The following is a 19,836-nucleotide window of genomic DNA, read 5'->3' on the forward strand; positions in this document are numbered from 1 at the left end:
CCGGTACGCGGGCCTCTCACCGTTGTGGCCTCTCCCGTTGCGGAGCACAGGCTCCGGACGCGCAGGCTCAGTGGCCATGGCTCACGGGCTCAGCCGCTCCGCGGCATGTGGGATCTTCCCGGACCGGGGCACGAAGCCGTGTCCCCTCCATCGGAAGGCGGACTCTCAACCACTGCGCCACCAGGGAAGCCCCCCATATATTTTTTCAGACTATTTTTTTGAGAGCAGTTTTAGGTTCACAACAAAATTGAGAGGAAGGTACGGAGGTTTCCCAGTTGCCCCTCCCCTACACATGCATAATCTCCCCCATTATCAACGTTCCTCACTAGAAGGTACCTTTCTTTTTTTAAACAATTGATAAACCTACATTAACACATCATTATCACCCAAAGTCCGCAGTTTACCTTAGGGTTCACTCTTAGTGTTGCACATTCTATAGGTGTGGACGGATGTACAATGGCATGTATTATCTGTCCATCATTATAATATCAGTATTTTCATTGCCCTAAAAATCCTCTGTGCTCTGCCTATTCATGCCCCACCCTTAACCCCTGGCAACCACTGATCTTTTTACCGCGTCCATATTTTTGCCTCTTTTAGAGTGTCGTATAGTCTATTTATTTATATAGACTATAGCTCATATAGTCATAAACTACATAGCCTTTTCAGATTGGCTTCTTTCACGTAGTAATATGCATTTGCAGTTCTCCATGTCTTTTCATAGCTTGATAGTTCATTTCTTTTTAGTGTTGAATAATACTCCATTGTGTAGATATACCAGTTTATTTATCCATTCACTTACTGTAGGACATCTTGGCACTTCTAAGTTTTGGTAATTATGAATAAAGCTGCTGTAAACGTTAATGTGCAGGTTTTTATGTGGACATAAGTTTTCAGCTCCTTTGGATGAATAATAAGGAGTTCAATTATATGGTAAGAGTATGTTTAATTTTGTAAGAAACTTCCAAACTGTCTTCCAGAGTGGTTTTACCATTTTACATTCCCACCAGCAATGAATGAGAGTTCTTGTTGCTCCACATCTTTGTCAGCATTTAGTGGTGTCAGGGTTCTGGATTTTGGCCATTCTGATAGGTGTGTAGTGGTATCTCACTGTTGTTTTAATTTGCATTTCCCTGAGGATACATGATATAGAGCATCTTCTTATATGCTTATTTGCCATCTGTATATATTCTTTTTTAAAAAAATTATTTTATTTTATTTATTTATTTTTGGCTGTGTTGGGTCTTCGTTGCTGCACATGGGCTTTAGTTGCGGCGAGCGGGGGCTACTCTTTGTTGCGGTGCACGGGCTTCTCGTGGTGGCTTCTCGTTGCAGAGCACAGGGTCTAGACAGGCAGGCTTCAGTAGTTGCAGCTCGTGGGCTCTACTCTTTGTTGCGGTGCACGGGCTTCTCATTGTGGTGGCTTGTCTTGTTGCTGAGCACAGGGTCTAGACAGGCAGGCTTCAGTAGTTGCAGCTCGTGGGCTCTAGAGCACAGGCTCAGTAGTTGTGGCGCACAGGCTTAGCTTCTCTGTGGCATGTGGGATCTTCCTAGACCAGGGTTCAAACCCTTGTCCCCTGCATTGGCAGGCGGAATCTCAACCACTCCGCCGCCAGGGAAGCCCTGCCATCTGTATATATTCTTTGTGAGATGTCTTTTAAGGTCTTTGGCCCATTGTTTACTCGGGTTGTTTGTTTTCTTATTGTTGTTTTCAGAGTTCTTTGTATATTTTATATAAAAGTACTTTATTAGATGTATCTTTTGCAAATAATTTCTTTCACTCTGTAGCTTGTCTCTCACTTCCTTGACATTGTGTTTTGCAGAGCAGAAGTTTTTAATGTTAATGAAGTCTAGCTATCAGTTATTTTTCTTATGGATTGTGCCTTTGGTGTTATATAGCCCCACTCAAGGTCATCTAGATTTTCTCCTATGTAATCCTTTAGGAATTTTTAGTTTTGTGTTTTACATTTAAATATATGGTCCATTTTGAGTAAATTTTTGTAAAGGATGTAAGTCTGTGTTTAGATTGATTTTTTTTTTGGCATGTGGATGTCCAGTTGTTCTAGCACCATTTGTTGAAAAGACTGTCTTTGCTCCCTTGTATTGCCTTTGCTCCTTTGTCCAAGATCAGTCAACTGTATTTAAGTGGGGGCATACTCATGTTATCCTTTTTTTCCCCTAAATTTTGTGGTGTTTAGGGTTGCTATTTTATAATCATACTAAACTTGACTACAAAGCATTACATTTGCTCAGTTTTACAAGATTACTAAATGTTAACTCATAATTTTTTTTCCTAATCTCATAATAAATATTTTGCTCATTTATCTCTGGTTTTGGTGTAGTCATCATTTGACTCCTTAGATTCTGAACTGAGTGAGTTTTATTCATTCCACATACATTCAGGAACTGTTTATGTGAGCACATTTTCAGTGCCATTGTCCTGTGTGTTCTAAACAAATAAAAGACTGCCAAGCTCCTTGCCCTTGAGAGGCTCACAGTTGATGGGAAAAATGTATGGATGTGTATCAAATGAACTATAATTTAATATAAGAAGTACCATTAAGGATATTAATAAATGCTGTGTGTACAAAGGAAGAGATAATCAATAAATATTTATTGAACGCCTTCTATGTTCCAGGCATATATTTGTTAATAATGCTACCTAGTAGTGATTATTTCAAGGTTTTTAAATGTGCAATATATACTACTCTCATCTGACCTTCAGCTAGCCTGTGTGTATTATTATAGTTGTAAGCATTATCCTTCCACTCCAGTTCTTGAATGCCTTTGCTTTTAAAGAACCATTTTCTTTTATTTTCCAAGGTGAGAGTTTAGTTTGATAAGCATATCCTATCTTGACAAAAATGCAAAAAGCCAGGAGCTTAGGAGATAAGCAAAGAAGAGCCAATCTAAAAAGGAATTTTTTTTTTTTTCTTTTTTAGATTCCATATATATGTGTTAGCATACGGTATTTGTTTTTCTCTTTCTGACTTACTTCACTCTGTATGACAGACTCTAGGTCCATCCACCTCACTACAAATAACTCAATTTCGTTTCTTTCTATGGCTGAGTAATATTCCATTGTATATATGTGCCACATCTTCTTTACCCATTCATCTGTCAGTGGACACTTAGGTGCTTCCATGTCCTGGCTAATGTAAATAGAGCTGCAATAAACATTGTGGTACATGACTCTTTTTGAATTATGGTTTTCTCAGGGTGTATGCCCAGTAGTGGGGTTGCTGGGTCATATGGTAGTTCTATTTGTAGTTTTTTAAGGAACCTCCGTACTGTTCTCCAGAGTGGCTGTAAGATGTTAAAAAAAGGCATTTTCCAAGTGAGTTGAAAATCATACTGTTATTCAGATATTCAATAAATATATATTGAGTTCATACTAAAAAAAATAAAATAAAATAAATAAAAAGGAATCGTTTTTCCAGTGTGATTGTCAAAGGCACACAATAAAGGGAGCAGGCAGAACACTTGAAGGATAAGAGAATACAGTTTTTGAAATGTGATATGATGTAACAGAAGTTACTCATAAACAAGTTATAGACAGTCCTATGAAAAGTGATCTTCTGTTACAAGACTCTAAGGAAAAGAATGACTCTCCTGTTAAAGTGTTTACGTGGTCTTTATTTGTCCTACTTGCCCTTTTTCCATTTATTAAAAGTAAAAAATCCATAAGTTCCCAGAGAAGTTGGGAACAGGATCTCTTCAAGTGTGGATCATTAGCTAATATTTTCATTCATTGACCAAATATTTATTGAGTGCTGGGAAGGACAGCCTCTAAGATGGCCCTTAATGATCCCTACCTTCCAGTATTTAATCCCTTGTGTAATCCCCTCCCCTTGAGTGTGGGCTGGACTTGTTAATTTACTTTTAACCAGCAGAATACATACAGTAAAAGTGTTGGGACACCATTTACAAAATTAAGTTATAAAAAGACTGTGGCTTGGGCTTCCCTGGTGGCACAGTGGTTGGGGGTCCGCCTGCCGATGCAGGGGACACAGGTTCATGCCCCAGTCCAGGAAGATCCCACATGCCGCGGAGCAGCTGGGCCCGTGAGCCATGGCCGCTGAGCCTGCGCGTCCGGAGCCTGTGCTCCGCAATGGGAGAGGCCACAGCAGTGAGAGGCCCGTGTACCGAAAAAAAAAAAGAAAAAAAAAAGAAAAGACTGTGGCTTCTTTCTTGGATGCTCTCTCTTCTTCTTGGATCATTCACTCTTGGGGAATCCAGCTGCCCTGTTGTGAAGAGCCCCACGTGGCAGGAGACCAAGGACGCTAATAACCATGTGAGTAAACATTGACATGCAGTGCATCTCTTCCTGCCACCCAACCAAGTCATCAGATGAAACCACAATCCTGGCCAGTGGTTCGATTATAACCTCGTGAGAGATTGTAATCCAGAGGCACCTCGCCAAGCCCACAACAGATTCATGATTCATAGGAACTGAGAGATAATATTTTAAGCTTCTGAATTTGGATAATTTGTTATACAAGAATGGAAAATCAACATCAGTGCCTGCTATGTATCCACAGGTGTTTTCAGTGCTGGGTATATAGCACTAAACAGCACAGACAAACGTCTCTTACCTTAGGGAACCTGCGCCAGGGAGAGGTAGAAATGGATCAGTAAACAAAATGATTAAGTTCAGACATGTGAAATGGTAGTAAGTTCAAGAGGAAAATAAACCTGGAAGGACTCAGAAGTGCAAGACAGCAGGACTGCTGCAATTGAAAGTAAGATGGTCGAAGAAGACCTCATTGAGAAAGTAATATTTGATCTGAGCAAAGAGCTTAAGGAAGTAAGGCAGCAACAAGCTGTTGCTTATTGAAGGGAAGATGGACTGGGAAGTGGAAAGTCCTGATAGGGAGCATGTGGGGCTTGTTTGAGGAGCGGCGAGGAGGCCAGGTGACTGCAGTGGGATGGGAGACAGAGCGGTGGGAGGGGACGATAGGACCCGGGCAGCTTGGACAGGGTCTCCTATGAATGAGACCCATTGGAGAATTGTGATCGGACCTGGCATTGACACAGGGTCGCTCTGCTGCTGTATTGAAAGTATTATAGGACGTAATGGTAGAGGTAAGGAGACAGAGCTTAGGAGGCAGCTGCAGTTTTCTAAGTCAAGGATGAGGGTGGTAGCAGTGACAGTGGCAAGAAAGCGGTCAAATTCTGGATTTATTCGGAAGATAGAGCCAAAGGGATTTGCTGATGGATTTGCTGTGGAATGTGGGAAAATGTTAATAATTCAGGATGGTGTCGAGATCGTTGGTCTGAACAACTGGAAACGTGGATTTGCCATTTCCTGAGATTGGGAAGGAGCGGCTTTTGGGGTAGGATCAGGAGTTCTTGCTGTTGCTTGACTTTTAAAACTGATGTGACTTTCTGTAAGAGTACATACACCATTGGAAGACGATGGGTGATGGGTACATGGGACCTCTCTGTACTATTTAGCAATGTCTCATAACTATTTCAAAATAAAGAGGTTTTTGTTTTGTTTTGTTTTTTAAAGAGTGATATGGCTTTTAAACACCCAAGTCCAGCTGTTGACAGGCAGTTGTATATATGACTCTGAAGTTCGGCAGAGAAGCCTGGGCTGCAGAAATACGTTTGGGGATTGTCAGTGTAGAAAAGAGTCAAAACCAGGTGGCTGGATGAGATTCCCAAGGGAGCGAGTTAGGTAGAAGAGAGGGGAATAGAGGAGGAAGGCCCAGGGCTCTCCAGTATCAAGGGTCAAGGATGATGAGGAACCAGCAGAGACTGACAAGAAGAGTTTTAAGATTTAAAAAATATAACAATATTTTTATTCATTAATGGAAAAAACATAGGAAGACAAGGGGAGAATTTCTGAGGTAAGTGGTGGCAGTGGATGGGACCTAGAGCCCAGGTGGAACAGTTGGCCTTTGGCAGGATCCCTGTCACTTTCCCGTGACAGCGGGAGGGAGGCAGAGCTGCTGATGGACACAGCGGCAGGGAGATGGATAGACATGGGGGAAGGAGATGGTAGACATTCTTTTCTGGCTGCTTCTGTTTTCTCAGTCAACGAGGAGGCAAAGAAATTAGCTGAGCGTTAAGTGTAAAGGAGGGAGTGTTGGAGATTTGAGCGAGAAGAAGGGACAGAGGGAAAATAGGGAATTGTGGTAAGATTGCTGGGCCCTTAAGGGCATCATAATGAGCTCCTCGTCCAGTTTTCAACATAGCTCTACTTATGAACTCTCAGTGTTAACAAGTCTGCTGTTCTTTGAATCTTCACGCGTTGGACAAATCTACCTCCCCTCCAGTGCCTGGGCTTTTCCTGTACTTTATCCCATCAAGTCATCCTTTTGCCAGGTGCCTGTTTTTAATCCTTAATCAGATTTACATACTCATAAAATATAGATTAAACTTTTTCCTTTTCAATTCAGCAGTTTCTTTATTATGAAGTACACGTATTAGGATTCCTTACCTAAACGATTTAATAACAACATAGTAATTTGAACCATGCATGAGTCATAGTAAAGGTTACAATAAATATTTGCTACAGTTGTTAATACTGTTGTTGCTACTGCTTTTGCTTTTATTGAGCGCTATGCTAGTCCTGTGGTGAGAGCCCAAAGGACATTTGCGATATGGTTCCTGCTTCCAGTGGGCTTACAGTCTAGGAATACAAGGCAAACATTCATATAAACAGAGCAAGGAATACAAGGAAGCAATGAAAGTAGACACTGAATTTGAGCGTGATAATTTCCCCGCACATTAGGACATTTGACATTGACAGATATCCCATGGGGGTGGTTATAAAGCAAGTATTATCATCTCTAGCCTGAAAGTGAGACTCCTAAAGGACGATTGCCCAAAGTTTAATAAACAGTAAGTGTCCAATCCCATTTTCACATCCAGGTCTCCTGATTGCAAATTCGATGTTGATTGCATGACACTATTTCTGTTTCAGGAGTGGAAAAGAGCAGAAGGGTAGCAGACATAAATAAAATGCAGGACATAATTAAGTATTTTGCATGTGTGTAAAACGTCTGTCTTACCTTTGATAAGTTGGAAAGTTTGTCTGACCCAGGTGGATCGTGCGTTATTCCCAAAGACCATCAGTGGAGTTTGCAGGTGATGTGGAATGCGAACAAGCCAGTGACTACATTTGAGGAGAGGGTTTAAGGAGAGGAAGAGAGGTAGCACCTGAGTGTTAGCAGGCGCCAGGTGCTGTGCAGGCATCGCCTCGTAAGCTCTGCGTAACAACCACGTGGGGCGGGCGAGCTTAGGCTCAGGGGAGTTTAGGGACTTACCCTAGACTGCTAGCATATATGTAAGTGGTGGAGCCAGGATTTGAACCTCATTCTGTCATATTCTGAAACCTTGTCCGAAGCATGCTGTTTGTACAAAAGCTGTAGCTCTACTTTACAGAATCATTTTAGATTTCACTCATTCACTGTGCGTGAAATAATCTGACTTAAAGTGATAGCATTACGTATCTAGAGGCTAGCAGGGCAGCTCGGGGACCGTCATTAGAAAGACGGAACTGAGGTGCTTCTGGGGGGCAGCAACCTGCACATGGCTCCATATGTAAAGCGTTTGAAAGGATAAACTGGCATGACCTGGGGATCAGCTTCAGATTTCCAGTACCCCGTAGATCTTACCTGTAAACGCATGCATGGCGCACAATGGAACTGCGCATCGTGCGTGGGGTTAGCAGTGGGTGCGAGCTCAGAGGCTGACGTCTTTCTAGGGCAGACGGACCGGTGTGCTCCGTGCTTCACACCATGGACGGTTTGGTTCTTTCGGGCCATCAGGAACCCGCACACTCTGGTTACCGCAGCTACTGGGTCATTATGGTAAGAGTGACAAGGTGGCAACACTGAGAATATGAGTGCAAGGAAGCCATCTCAGTGAGCAAGCCTCCCCACACAGCTGCTGGGTCATGATGTGAAGGCGTGAGCCTGCTCGCCCCACACACACGCACACACACGCGCACACACACACACACACACACACACACGTGCTCACCTTAGAATTTCCCACGAGAGGCATGTTTCTGGTTGCGTATCATGATCCATTGTAGAGCAGCCCTGTATGACGGCCAAAGAGGGATTGTGGGTGTGGCATGCATTCTGAATCTTGTGACCTGCAGAAGCCTAAGAATTAGCCCTTAGATGTCTGTCAGTATCACCCTATAACAGCAAGGGGAACTAACATTTCCTTCTGAAAGTCTGTCACAGGCATCTAGGCGGCACCTAAACACGGGTGTAGATTACCCATCTCACTCGTCACATCCAGCCTTCCAGCAAGATTCTATAAGAAGAGGAAGACGGTATTTATTGTAATATTACTGTGAATTGTCCTGCAGCTCTGTGAAGTAAATGCTTTTACCACCATTTTAACAGACAAGACAGTTAAGGCTCAAGGAAGTTAAATAACCGCTCCAGTGTCTTATGAGCTGCAAGTAACCAAGTCAGGATTCATATACAGGCCTGCTCCCCAAATCTTGCTTTCCACTGCCTCCCTTGCCTGAGGAATTTGGCTGCAAAAGCCCACCTGGGGTGATCGTGATTATTGCCTCAACTGGCAAGCTGAAAACTCATTCTCTGTTTGTGCTTGGAAGATTATTTCAAATTGACTGAGGTAATAATTTAGTAAGAGAAATGGAAAGGTGGCCAAAAGGCCATGTTCACAGTCCAATCATAAGCGATAATGCCTCTGCTCTGAGGAGGAGTCTGGTGGGCGCTGAGCTGCTCTGTGTCTCTGCAGCCCTTGCGGGTCTCTCCGTTAATAATGCGCAAGAAGGAATACACAACTCCTTCCTGGGAGCTCGTGGACTCTAAATTCACAGGGGGTGGACGTCTTGGGGAAGACAGAGGAATAAATCAACAATCTCAGAATAATGTGCAGCAAATACCAAAGCGTATTTTAACATTAAAAAAAAAAAAAAGCAGAGAGTGACAAGGAGTCTGAAAATCACCTCCCTACTGAAATGCTTTTTCTCCCTCTGGCTGACTTCGTAGTTGAGTTGTTTGTTGTGTAACCATGTATCTTCAGTGATGTGGGCTCCCTCTACTCCTCCGTTCTTTGTTCATCCTAGGAGCCCTCCTCTCAGTTAAGTACATTTAAACTTATAAGCAGATGTATTTTCTAACTGCCATCTTATGAATACTTTCTCTAGCCTGTGCGGCAAAGGGATTTATAATGAAAAACCATGCCCTCTCCTCTCATCTGGTGCCAAAAGCTTAAGTATTGGTACCCAAAGGAAGATCCCTGTCTAATTGCAGCCATCTCAGGATGCTGGTTGTTTTTGCCTACCTGGCAATCAGGGGGAACGCTTCATAGATGGAGATGGTAAACAAATAAGTGAAAGATTCATAATTGATGTGATAGATGGCTTGTAATGTGGTAGCATTAAGGTAGAAATGGTCAATAGTTGAGTTGATGGGACCAGCCAGGAAAGGCCCCATAGTAAAAGAGGTATTAGAGCCGAGGCTTAACAAATGAGGATGTTTGTCATGAGTACCACAGAGGGAAAGATTAGGAGGAGCATTCCATTTAGATTTGGCAGTTTCAGTAAAGGCATGGAATAATCTAGTACCTTCAGTTGACTACAAGACAGGTGATATAAATAGAAGTGTCTTGATAAGGCTAGAGAGGTAAGGAAGGGCCGGGTAATGAATGAAAACTCTTATATACCTGGCTAAAGGTTTTAGACTATCCTGAGGATGGATCCGTTAGACATAAATTTTAAGCTGGGTAGTGACATTGTCAGATTCTTACTTTAGAAAGATCACCTTGGTGATGACGGGAGGAAGGAACAGAAGACACACCAGCTTGGACACAGGGAAGCTCCAGTGTGAAGGCCATTGCAGTATTTTGTGGGAGAGATGATGATGGAGCAAAGAGGCATTGATACCAAACTCACTCGATTTGTGATAATTACTGTAGTGCAGGCATGTGTGCTGTATCTCTGTTTTAATAATGCATTTCTGTATACATCCTTTGAGGATACTATTTAACCTTTTGGTCACTGAATCACCTAGCAAAGTTCCTTAAGCATAGTAACCAGTTTTTTGTCCCGCGTACATCATCTGATGAGGGATTTTTCAGACCACCCATATGTGTAGAAGACTGAGGGATCGATGCCACTTATCAAACGACAGAATTTCCATGAGGAGAACAGAGTAAAACAACTTTAAATTAACATCGACCCAGGAAAATCTGGGAAATTCCCTACATTAATATTGTAACCTCTCAACATATTGAATTAAATCTTGATAGATCTTAGACACGTTGTGAAGTTCTTTGAATGGTAGCAGGGTGATGAATAAAGAGACAGGTTTATAATTAGACCTTCCTGAGTTCCCATCAGGCTTGACCTTGGAGAAATTGCTCTTACCTTCTGAGTTTTCTCCTCTGTATAATGGGGCACAATAATTACTACCATATAAATATAGATTAATTTTAGAATGTTTTGAGACACAAATGAAAATCCAATTAAATTAGTTTAACAGAGCAGAAAATTTACTGGCTCATGTAACTCAAAGGCCCAGAGGTGGGCCTGACTTCAGGGTTGGCTGATTCAGCAGTGGGTGGTCATCAGGGAGCCAGTTTCTTTCCATCTCCTTTCTCTGCTGTCTATGGTTTTAGCGCCACCCTCCAGGCTCTTTGCATCAGTGCACTGATTTGCGGAAACGGGCTACATTGCTTCCTAGTCTACATCCACCAGATAGGGTGAGAGAACTTCGTGAAGGCACCAAATGGGAAGTCAGAGCTTTTTACTGGTTCGATCACCCCTGAACCGATCTGGGGCTCTTGGTATGTCAGGTACTGATTACCTTCAACCCATTGTACCTGAAGTAACCACTGTGGAGAGAGGCATGAGATCACCATGAACGGTCTAACTCCATCAGGACTAACCCTGAGCAGCCCTGCATGGTCAGCTCCTATTAGACAAGGTACTGAGTGGGCGTAAGGGAGACAAGCACAATATCTGGAACACGTACCTTGGATAACTCTTGTGAGGATTAAATAAAATAGCAAGTATAAAGATCTTGGTGTCAGTAGGTACTCATTACTGGTCAGTTCCCCTTCTGCTTTTCTTCATCCCTCTTTCTGTTTTACTCTATCCTAGAAGGTAAAATGACATTTGAATTCCTTTCAGCCCAATTTCAAACATCTAGCAGTAGTTCAGGTTGATTTTTAATGATACTAAATAATTGTGAGTGTTGGAATAAGATCTGAATTTTCATATTTACACTTGGCTTTGATATAAATTCAGTAGATCTACTTAAAATGCTCTTAATAATAACAATTTGTGTTGTGTATCCCATGTATACATAGGATAGGAAAAGGGTTTTAAACGGAAAATGTGAATGAATGCTTTCATAGCCACAGTGGATAGTAGCCTTCCTTACTGATTGCAGGAACATTCCATCTCATTTCTAACATTCTTCATGGCCCTCTCCGTTAAGATAAAGGTGACCTTCAAGCTGTTGAAAAACTTGGGGGTGTATTACCTTATGTGACTGCTGAAAGTGAATAGTGAAAAAGATAGGACCATTTACACTTTGCTGAAGAATAATAATATTACTGTAATTATTGTACAAGGCAAAAGGTAAAGATAAAGTGGCCTCTGTGTCTGGCATCATTCATTTTTATTATATAAGCAATTGATAGGTAAAGCAGAGGAGCAAAATAGTAAGGTTGATTTTGCTGTTAAGTATATAATTCAGTGTGACAAAAGCTGCATTCTTATTTTTGTGCTTGAATATCTCGTTAACTATATTAAAGCAAAAATTTTTTAACTTGTCAATTTCATTTTCTGTTGGATAACACTGAAGGTACTATTTCGTAATATTCTATATTTACAATTTTAAAACAGTACTTTAAATGTTAGACTAAGTACTGAGAGTATAAAAATGAATAAGATATGGGTCCTGCTCTGATGGATCTCATAAGCTAGGAAGGAAAGCAGACATAGAACTAAAGCATATATATAACATTCAGCATCAGCAGAGAGAGAGATTAACATTATCAGTAACACATAAAGGGATTTCTTTCTTATTGAAGTCAACTAAATCTAACTTAGATAATTTGATACCTTGTTGGTAGCCTTGAACTTTGCTGACCCCTACAAGTCATCCTGTCATCACCGGAGCAGATTTGCAGGTGCTCTACAAACTATGAGTTCCAGTCCATTAGTGGATCCTGTAATTAGAGTGTTTTGGTCAGCATTAAAACCAAACAAACAGGAAAGAATACTAGACGGTAGATTAATACCGGATACCAGATTGTACCTCACCACAGTCGGGGTTATATTGTTTCATGAAACTTTGGTTGGCTTTTAATATATGCATACATTTCAGTGCATATATATTGTGATACTGAATTTTGATATACAATGTGTTTCTTACTATTGGTCTTGGGCAGAAATGTTTGGGAGCTGCTTAGTCAACTGACAGGCGCCGGCTGCACATGTGTAACTTGGGCAGCCAGCACAGGACAGCATATATGTCTTTTGGTTCTTCTTTGTTTATCATTTAAGTCCCAAACTGCCGCCTTCTTTAATTTTTTTTTAATTTAATTTTTTTTTTTTATATTGGGGTATAGTTGATCTACAATGTTGTGTTAGTTTCAGGTGTACAGCAGTGTAATTCAGTTATACATGTACGTGTATCCATTCTTTTTCAGATTCTTTTCCCATATAGGTTATTACAGAGTATTGAGTAGAGTTCCCTGTGCTATACAGTAGGTCCTTGTTGATTATCAATTTTATATAGAGTAGTGCGTACATGTCAATCCCAACCTCCTAATTTATGCCTCTCCCCCACCTTTCCCCTGTGGTAACCGTAAGTTTGTTTTCAAAGTCTGTGAGTCTGTTTCTGTTTGTAAGTAAGTTCATTTCTATCACATTTTAGACTCCACGTATAAGTGATATCATATGATATTTGTCTTTCTATGTCTGACTTACTTCACTTAGTATGATAATCTCTAGGTGCTTCCATGTAAAAACTGCCTTTTTCTTTCATCACTCCCCCAACCTGTCTAGACACTTGCAGTGACATCCTAACCTAATTGTCCCTCAGCCTCCAGTCCTGGGAGCTATCTCCAGCCACATCCCACATTCACCACCAGCCACCTGGAATTAACCAGGAGAAGCCTGTGCAAAATACAGGTTTCTTTCCACCAATGCCAGTGCCTTCCCCAGCCTCACAGAGAGTCAGTGACTATAAGGAGGGCTCAGGAATTTGCTTTTTTTTTTTTTTTTTTGCGGTACGCGGGCCTCTCACTGTTGTGGCCTCTCCCGTTGCGGAGCACGGGCTCCGAACACGCAGGCTCAGCGGCCATGGCTCACGGGCCCAGCCGCTCCGAGGCATGTGGGATCCTCCCGGACCGGGGCACAAACCTGTGTCCCCTGCATCGGCAGGCGGACTCTCAACCACTGCAACACCAGGGAAGCCAGGAATTTGCTTTTTTAAAGTAGCACTCAGTTGAATTCAATATAGGTGGTCTAAAAATCACACTTCAGGGAAACAGTGCTCCAAAGCAGTGGACTTAACTTTTTACTCATGGACCTAAGAGAATTTAAAATAACCTGGTTATCCTCTCACAAACTTGATGGCTTCGTCTGTTCTAGCTCTATAACAAAATGCCATAGACTGGGTAGCTTATAAACAACAGAAATTTATTGCTTTCAGTTCTGGAGGCTGGAAGTCCAAGATAAAGGTACCAGCATGGTCGAGTTCTGGTGAGAGCCCTTTTTGTAGGCACCTTCTCACTTGTCCTCGCATGGCCGAAGGGGATAGGGATCTTTCTGGAGCCTCTTGTACAAGGCACTAATTTCATTAATAAGGGCTCCACCCTAGTGACTTATGTACCTCCCACAGTCCCCACCCACACATACCATCACCTCTGGGGTTAGGATTTCAATGTATGAATTTTGAGGGTTACAAACATGGGGCTTCAAGTCCCAATCTGAGTTGTGAGGTTTCAATAGGGCTCTAAGATTATTTTTTAAAAATTACTCTGTATTGAGTTATTGTTTCAATTATTGCAATATATACTAGAACAACATAGATATGTTAACTTTTGATAAATAAGCATTAATTACGAGAAAATTGTATTTAAAATGTACCTCGTAATGAGAGGGGTAGGGCTTTAAACGTTGTTCCTAATTAGTTTATGTGCCCATGGCTGACTCTTACTATTGCTAGATTGATATTGCATTCAACATCAGTTCTTTCCATTTTACATTTTTATAGGCATGAATATTTTGAAACTTTGTTCACACTGGATGGGCAAGGAGTTTTGTCATAGCCGTGCCACTCGATTCTTCGAATGCCCTCAAGGTTATCAGCCAAAAATCGCATAGCAATCTATTGTTAAAAATCATTTGTAATGATTTATCAACTGACAACTCAATTAGATCCTTCATAAATTTTTTTGAAAGCAAAGAATTGAAAACCTTCTGACATGCAAAAAGAAATGTGTTATCCAGATGTTGGAGTCCTGTCACACATCAGGACTTGAATTGTCCCTTCATTTGGTGTTCTGGAGCTTTTTAGACTCCAGGACAGTGTATCAGAGTCTGATTCAAGAAGGATGCAGGGCATGTCTTTCTTGTGTAAGTAGAGGAAGGCCTGCGATAAAAGAGAATAGGCCTGACACTCTGACCTCCAGCACGTTCTCAAGGCCAGTCTTAGGAAAGAGTATTTCGAGAAGGTAAAAGTTGAGGAACTGATTCCCTTAAAATTATCTGAACCTGTGTACCCTTCAAAAAGGCTTTGTGACTGGGGCACACATACCCCAGTTTAAAGGCCACTGGCCTGAAGGAAAATGTAAGTTTCCCAACGTGGCGCCTGTGGTGACCCTAGCCCTCCTTTGTGTCCTTTCTCTGCAGGACAGTCTCCTGCCTGAACACACACAGACTTTCCACTTTACACCAAGGGCTCTCCCTTACCCCTAGAGCTGTGATTTTCCATCGGAGTGAGATTGAAGGAAGTAGAGTGTCTTAACTTTTCTCGGCAGTGGGATTGAGGATGCGCTATGAGGGGGTCAAATTCCTGGCATCTTTTGATCTTTTCCAGAAGTGATGCTTCCTCTTTTCCCAAATATACTGTTAGCTGATGCTTTGCCTCCACTGTTCCACCCCCATGAGACTCCTTGAGGTGGTGAGCCACTGTTTTTGGTGGGAGTATATTATATCCCTGAGGTGTTTGGGAGTACAATAGAAGGTTGAGAGTCACAATCATAGAGCGTTCCCTTTTTAAAGTCCCCATGCTGCACTCTCTACTGAAATTCTCCTCACCCGCTTCTCCCACAGGAATTCTTGCTCATCCTTCAAGTCCTGGTTTAGGTGCCACCTCCTTTTTAAAGACTTCCTTGCCTTCCTAACACAGATGCTTTTTCTTTTTCTTTTTTTTTAATAAATTTATTTATTTATTTATTTTTGGCTGTTTTGGGTCTTCGTTTCTGTGCGAGGGCTTTCTCCAGTTGCGGCGAGCGGGGGCCACTCTTCATCGCGGTGCGCGGGCCTCTCACTATCGCGGCCTCTCTTGTTGTGGAGCACAGGCTCCAGATGTGCAGGCTCAGTAGTTGTGGCTCACGGGCCTAGTTGCTCCGCGACATGTGGGATCTTCCCAGACCAGGGCTCGAACCCGTGTCCCCTGCATTGGCAGGCAGATTCTCAACCACTGTGCCACCAGGGAAGCCCCCAGGTGCTTTTTCTTGCATCCACATAGTTAGTTTATAGTTTATACTTCTGTCACATTTTATAAATACTTACTTTTGCGTTTGGTTTTTCCGTTAGGATGTATGTTCTTGAAAGGTAGAGATTGTGTTTTAATTTCCCTTTGTATCTCCTGTGCCCAGAGCAGGCCTAGCACGTGGTAAGTGTTGGAGTGTTTGTGCTTGAAGAGGAGGAGGGAGAGATGAAAGAAAAGTAGGGTGAGGTTTTAAATTGAACCCAAAAAGAAAGGTATCTATCTGTCCTCTATTAGTTGCTATTAGCAGTGTGAACAGTAGGTAAACCCTGATTTGTCCAGCTGACTCTGTAGGTAGCATCTGGCTTTTCTTAAGTCACTTGCCATTTCCTAAATATCAGCCCTGTCTTCAAAGTCACACTGTATTCATTTTTAAAAGAAAAAGTAGTAAAAGTAGTATCTGCTTTGCGAGATTTATCAGCCTTAAAATACCTGCACGCAAGGAAAGTTGTCTTGGTGAATTTTGAATCAAGCCATTCATGACAGCGATAGCACTGATCATGTCACTCTTCTGCATAAGCTCCTTCCTTTCATGGCTTACCCAGACATGAGGGTGATAGAGAGCAGTCCTGTCGCCCGGCACACGGGCCCTTCGTGTTGGGCCACCGCTTGTTCCCCACTCAGGCTCTGATGGGCCTTTACCTGCAGGCTGCATCCCGGCTGTGCTGACTTACCCGCAGCGTCCCCACTTGCCCCTGTAACCTGGGGCCCTCTTGAAGTTCGTCTTTTCCTGTCTTCGTGCCGACTCACTCCTGATGACTCTCCTTAGAGAGAGCCTCCCTCAGCAAACCTTCCTTCCTTCCAGTCCCTCACTTCCAGTCGGGATGCAGTGCCCCTTGGAGGCTCTCTGCAGCAGGTCGCGTTCACCCTCCCGCACTTGGATAAGGATCCTGCTGCCGTATAATGCCTTTTATCTCTCTGTCTTTCCAACTAGAGTTTAACGTACCTAGGGGCAGGGACCTGATCTGATTTTGTCTTTGTCGCCAGCACCCAGCCCGAGGCAGATGTACAGCGCCTTCACTGGATGGATGTCAATGAATAAACTCAAACTCATCACAGTTTAATGTCCTTGTGCCTCTTCCTGCGTCTCTTCTGATTACTACCAACTGGCATTGTCCCGATAGCACACATCTGGTCCTGAGGTTTTCGTGTCAAGTTCTTTAAAATGTTGCAATTTTAGTCTCGTGGGGCCATCTTACCAGAACAGGACACTGTGGTCCCTGAGAAATTGGAGCCTTTTGGTGCATTCTGGACCACAGGTTTCCAGGGACATGTTGAGAACATGTTATTTCATTGCACTTTTTTCTTTTTTAACATCTTTATTGGAGTGTAATTGCTTTACCATGTTGTGTTAGTTTCTGCTTTATAACAAAGTGAATCAGCTATACGTATACATATGTCCCCATATCTCCTCCCTCTTGCGACTCCCTCCTCCCACCCTCCCTATCCCACCCCTCTAGGTGGTCACAAAGCACCGAGCTGATCTCCCTATGCGGCTGCTTCCCACTAGCTGTCTGTTTTACATTTGATAGTCTATGTATGTCCACGCCTGTTCTCCCCTGTATGTTGAGCAGGGTTGTTTAGTAATTTAGTAGCTATTTTCTGTTTGTCTACAATGTGCTAGACATTGTATTAGGTGCTAGGGGGTACAGAGATTTAAAAAGCAGTTTCTACCCGGAAGGATCACATTGTTTAGTCAGGGAAACGTACAGGTAACCAGCTGATTTTAACATAGTGTAATGCTTTCTTTGATACAGGTAAGCTTTAAAAGGAACACGTAGCAGGAGGAGATGATGTTAGGGACGGCATCTCAAAGGAGTGAACCCTGAGTTGGTTCTGGAAGGACAAAGGCAGGCTTGAGAAAGGATGACAGGATTTTCTCAGATACCTTAAGACTGGTTTTTATATCTTCTTAAAGGACTGTAAGAACTAGCCAGCCAGCCAACGAACCAACCAAGAGAATATGTAACAGAGACTGCATGTGCCCTGCAAAGCCTAACATTTTTCTATCTGGCCCTTTCCACCCCTGCTCCGTCTGAAGTGCTCACTAGTGGTTATACTTAGGTCCTAAGCTTTCCTGCTTCTGCAGCTCTGCTTTTGCTATTCTGTCTTTTTGAAATGTTGTCATTCATCCATTCATTCCTTTATACATTCAACAAATTTGTTATGTATGAGCCACCATTCTGAGTTCTGGGAAGATAGCAGTGACAGACCGTAAGCAAATGGAAACACAGCATGCCAGTTGTGAAGAAAAAATAACGCAGGGTAAGGAGAACGAGGCCAAGCGAGGACGGAGGTTGTGGCAGCTCTTACTCAGTAGTCAGGGAAGCCTCGGATAAGGCGATGTCTGTGCCGGGTCCTGAGGGAAGCCCAGGAATGAGCCATGAGGACACCTGGGAGGAGGACATTTCAGGCAGAGGGACCAGCAAGTGGAAAGGCTCTGCGGGCCTGCAGGGAGGTGAGTGTCTGAGGAGTGGGCTGCGAGCGGGAGACAGGTGGGGTACAGGCTTAGAGAGGGGGGGTCAGGTGAAGGGCGAATCGTATAGGGCCTAGCAGGGCTCTGAAGCCTTGATTTTACTCATGCTCTGTCAGAGCCTGTGACGAGGCAGACGTGACCGAGTGGCGTCTGTGTGGCGCGCAGCGAAGGGGGGCCCTGGCTTGGTAACCGTGGGACCTGAATTCCGACTTCGACTCTCCTCACTCTCATAATGAACCCAAACATGCCACCCAGCCCCCCTGGGGCTCGGCCTTTCCATCCACGTAATGGGGCGTAGGGAGGTCTGCTGAGCTAAACACAGGTTCTGGTATCTTGTATTTCTCAGTCACAGAAAGGAGTTCGCAGTTTATTTAGGGGAAGAGACAGTAATGTAACTAATACTTGGCAGTCAGTCGTAGCTTCTGAGCTTGTTTCACGTCATGGGTGCTGGGAGGCAGCCATCAGGTAAGGAGTGGGGGCCACGGAACTTGTCTGGAAGCTGCATTTGCAAAGCAAATACAATTCAGTGAAAGCAGCGCTTTCCTAAAGATCCTTTTACCAATATGTATATGGGATTAAGAAAATGCCATCTCTTATAAAACATTAATCTTATGTGGAATGACTTGGAGGGAGCTGATGGGAAATGGAGGGTGGGGGAGGTTTGCCGTGTGTTGATTGGTCTGGCCGCTGGTGCTGTGTATTGACGCCTATGCCTACTTTTCAGAATACCCAGAGACGGACCCGTGACTGATTTTAAGAAGTAATAGGAAAGATAACAGTTTGTCCTAGGACTCTTTATCTGTTGTTGTTGTTTGTAAATCAACACAAATCCCTTTTAAGGCTCTAGTACACGTCTGCTTGAGTAGTTGACAAGAGACTGAATTCCAGGGTCCAGAGCAGCACAAATCAGCAGGGCCTAAAAAGGCCCCAGAATGGCTCAGCGGTACGTGGTGCCTCCATCAAAATGGGTTAAGTTTAAACTTAATTTTGCATTCTTGAGGCCAAGTGAACTTACCATATTAAGTATTAGAAAAATATAACCCTTACATACCTATCACAGTGGCCGTCACATACCAGAATTCAGTAAGCAGTTGGTGAGTAAATGAGTGAATACAACATTATTATAGAAAATTTGGAAAATTGAGAAGACCAGAATTGCTCATGATCCCAACACTTTAACATAATGGTCACCAATAGAGTGTGTGTGTGTGTGTGTGTGTGTGTGTGTGTGTGTGTGTGTGTGTGTATTCAGCCACATGCACAGGTATAGTTCAGATTTTAATGTAAGCATGGTATAAATAGTTTCATGATTTCTGATTCCTAAAATTGAACATTTTATGATAACCATTTTCCAAACGGCTATACTGTTTTTATAATTCTAATTTTAACGGCTGCATAATGTTTTCTCTAGTAATTTCTCATAAGCTGGTTACCATATCTCATGTTGTCAGACAATTAGATTGCTTTTGAAGTTTTATTTTTATGTTCTTATTCCAGTTAAAATCTTCATTCCTATACTGTTTTCTTCTTTTGAATTATTTCCTTATAATATAATTCAATCAGAACTGGTTGTAGACTTGACTCCTCATTTTTTTTTTTTTTTTTTTTTTTTTTTTTTTTTTTTAT

General features: G+C 42.6%; 1 protein-coding gene across 1 annotated transcript in view; it reads left to right on the forward strand.

The window, feature by feature from the left end:
- The window catches only part of NBAS (NBAS subunit of NRZ tethering complex), a 360,677-nt gene that overhangs the window by 263,860 nt on the left and 76,981 nt on the right, over positions 1–19,836 (forward strand). The window lies entirely within an intron of this gene.

This window comes from Lipotes vexillifer, unplaced genomic scaffold (genome assembly GCF_000442215.2).
Source record: "Lipotes vexillifer unplaced genomic scaffold, Lipotes_vexillifer_v1.1 scaffold604, whole genome shotgun sequence".
Lineage (NCBI taxonomy): Eukaryota > Metazoa > Chordata > Mammalia > Artiodactyla > Lipotidae > Lipotes > Lipotes vexillifer.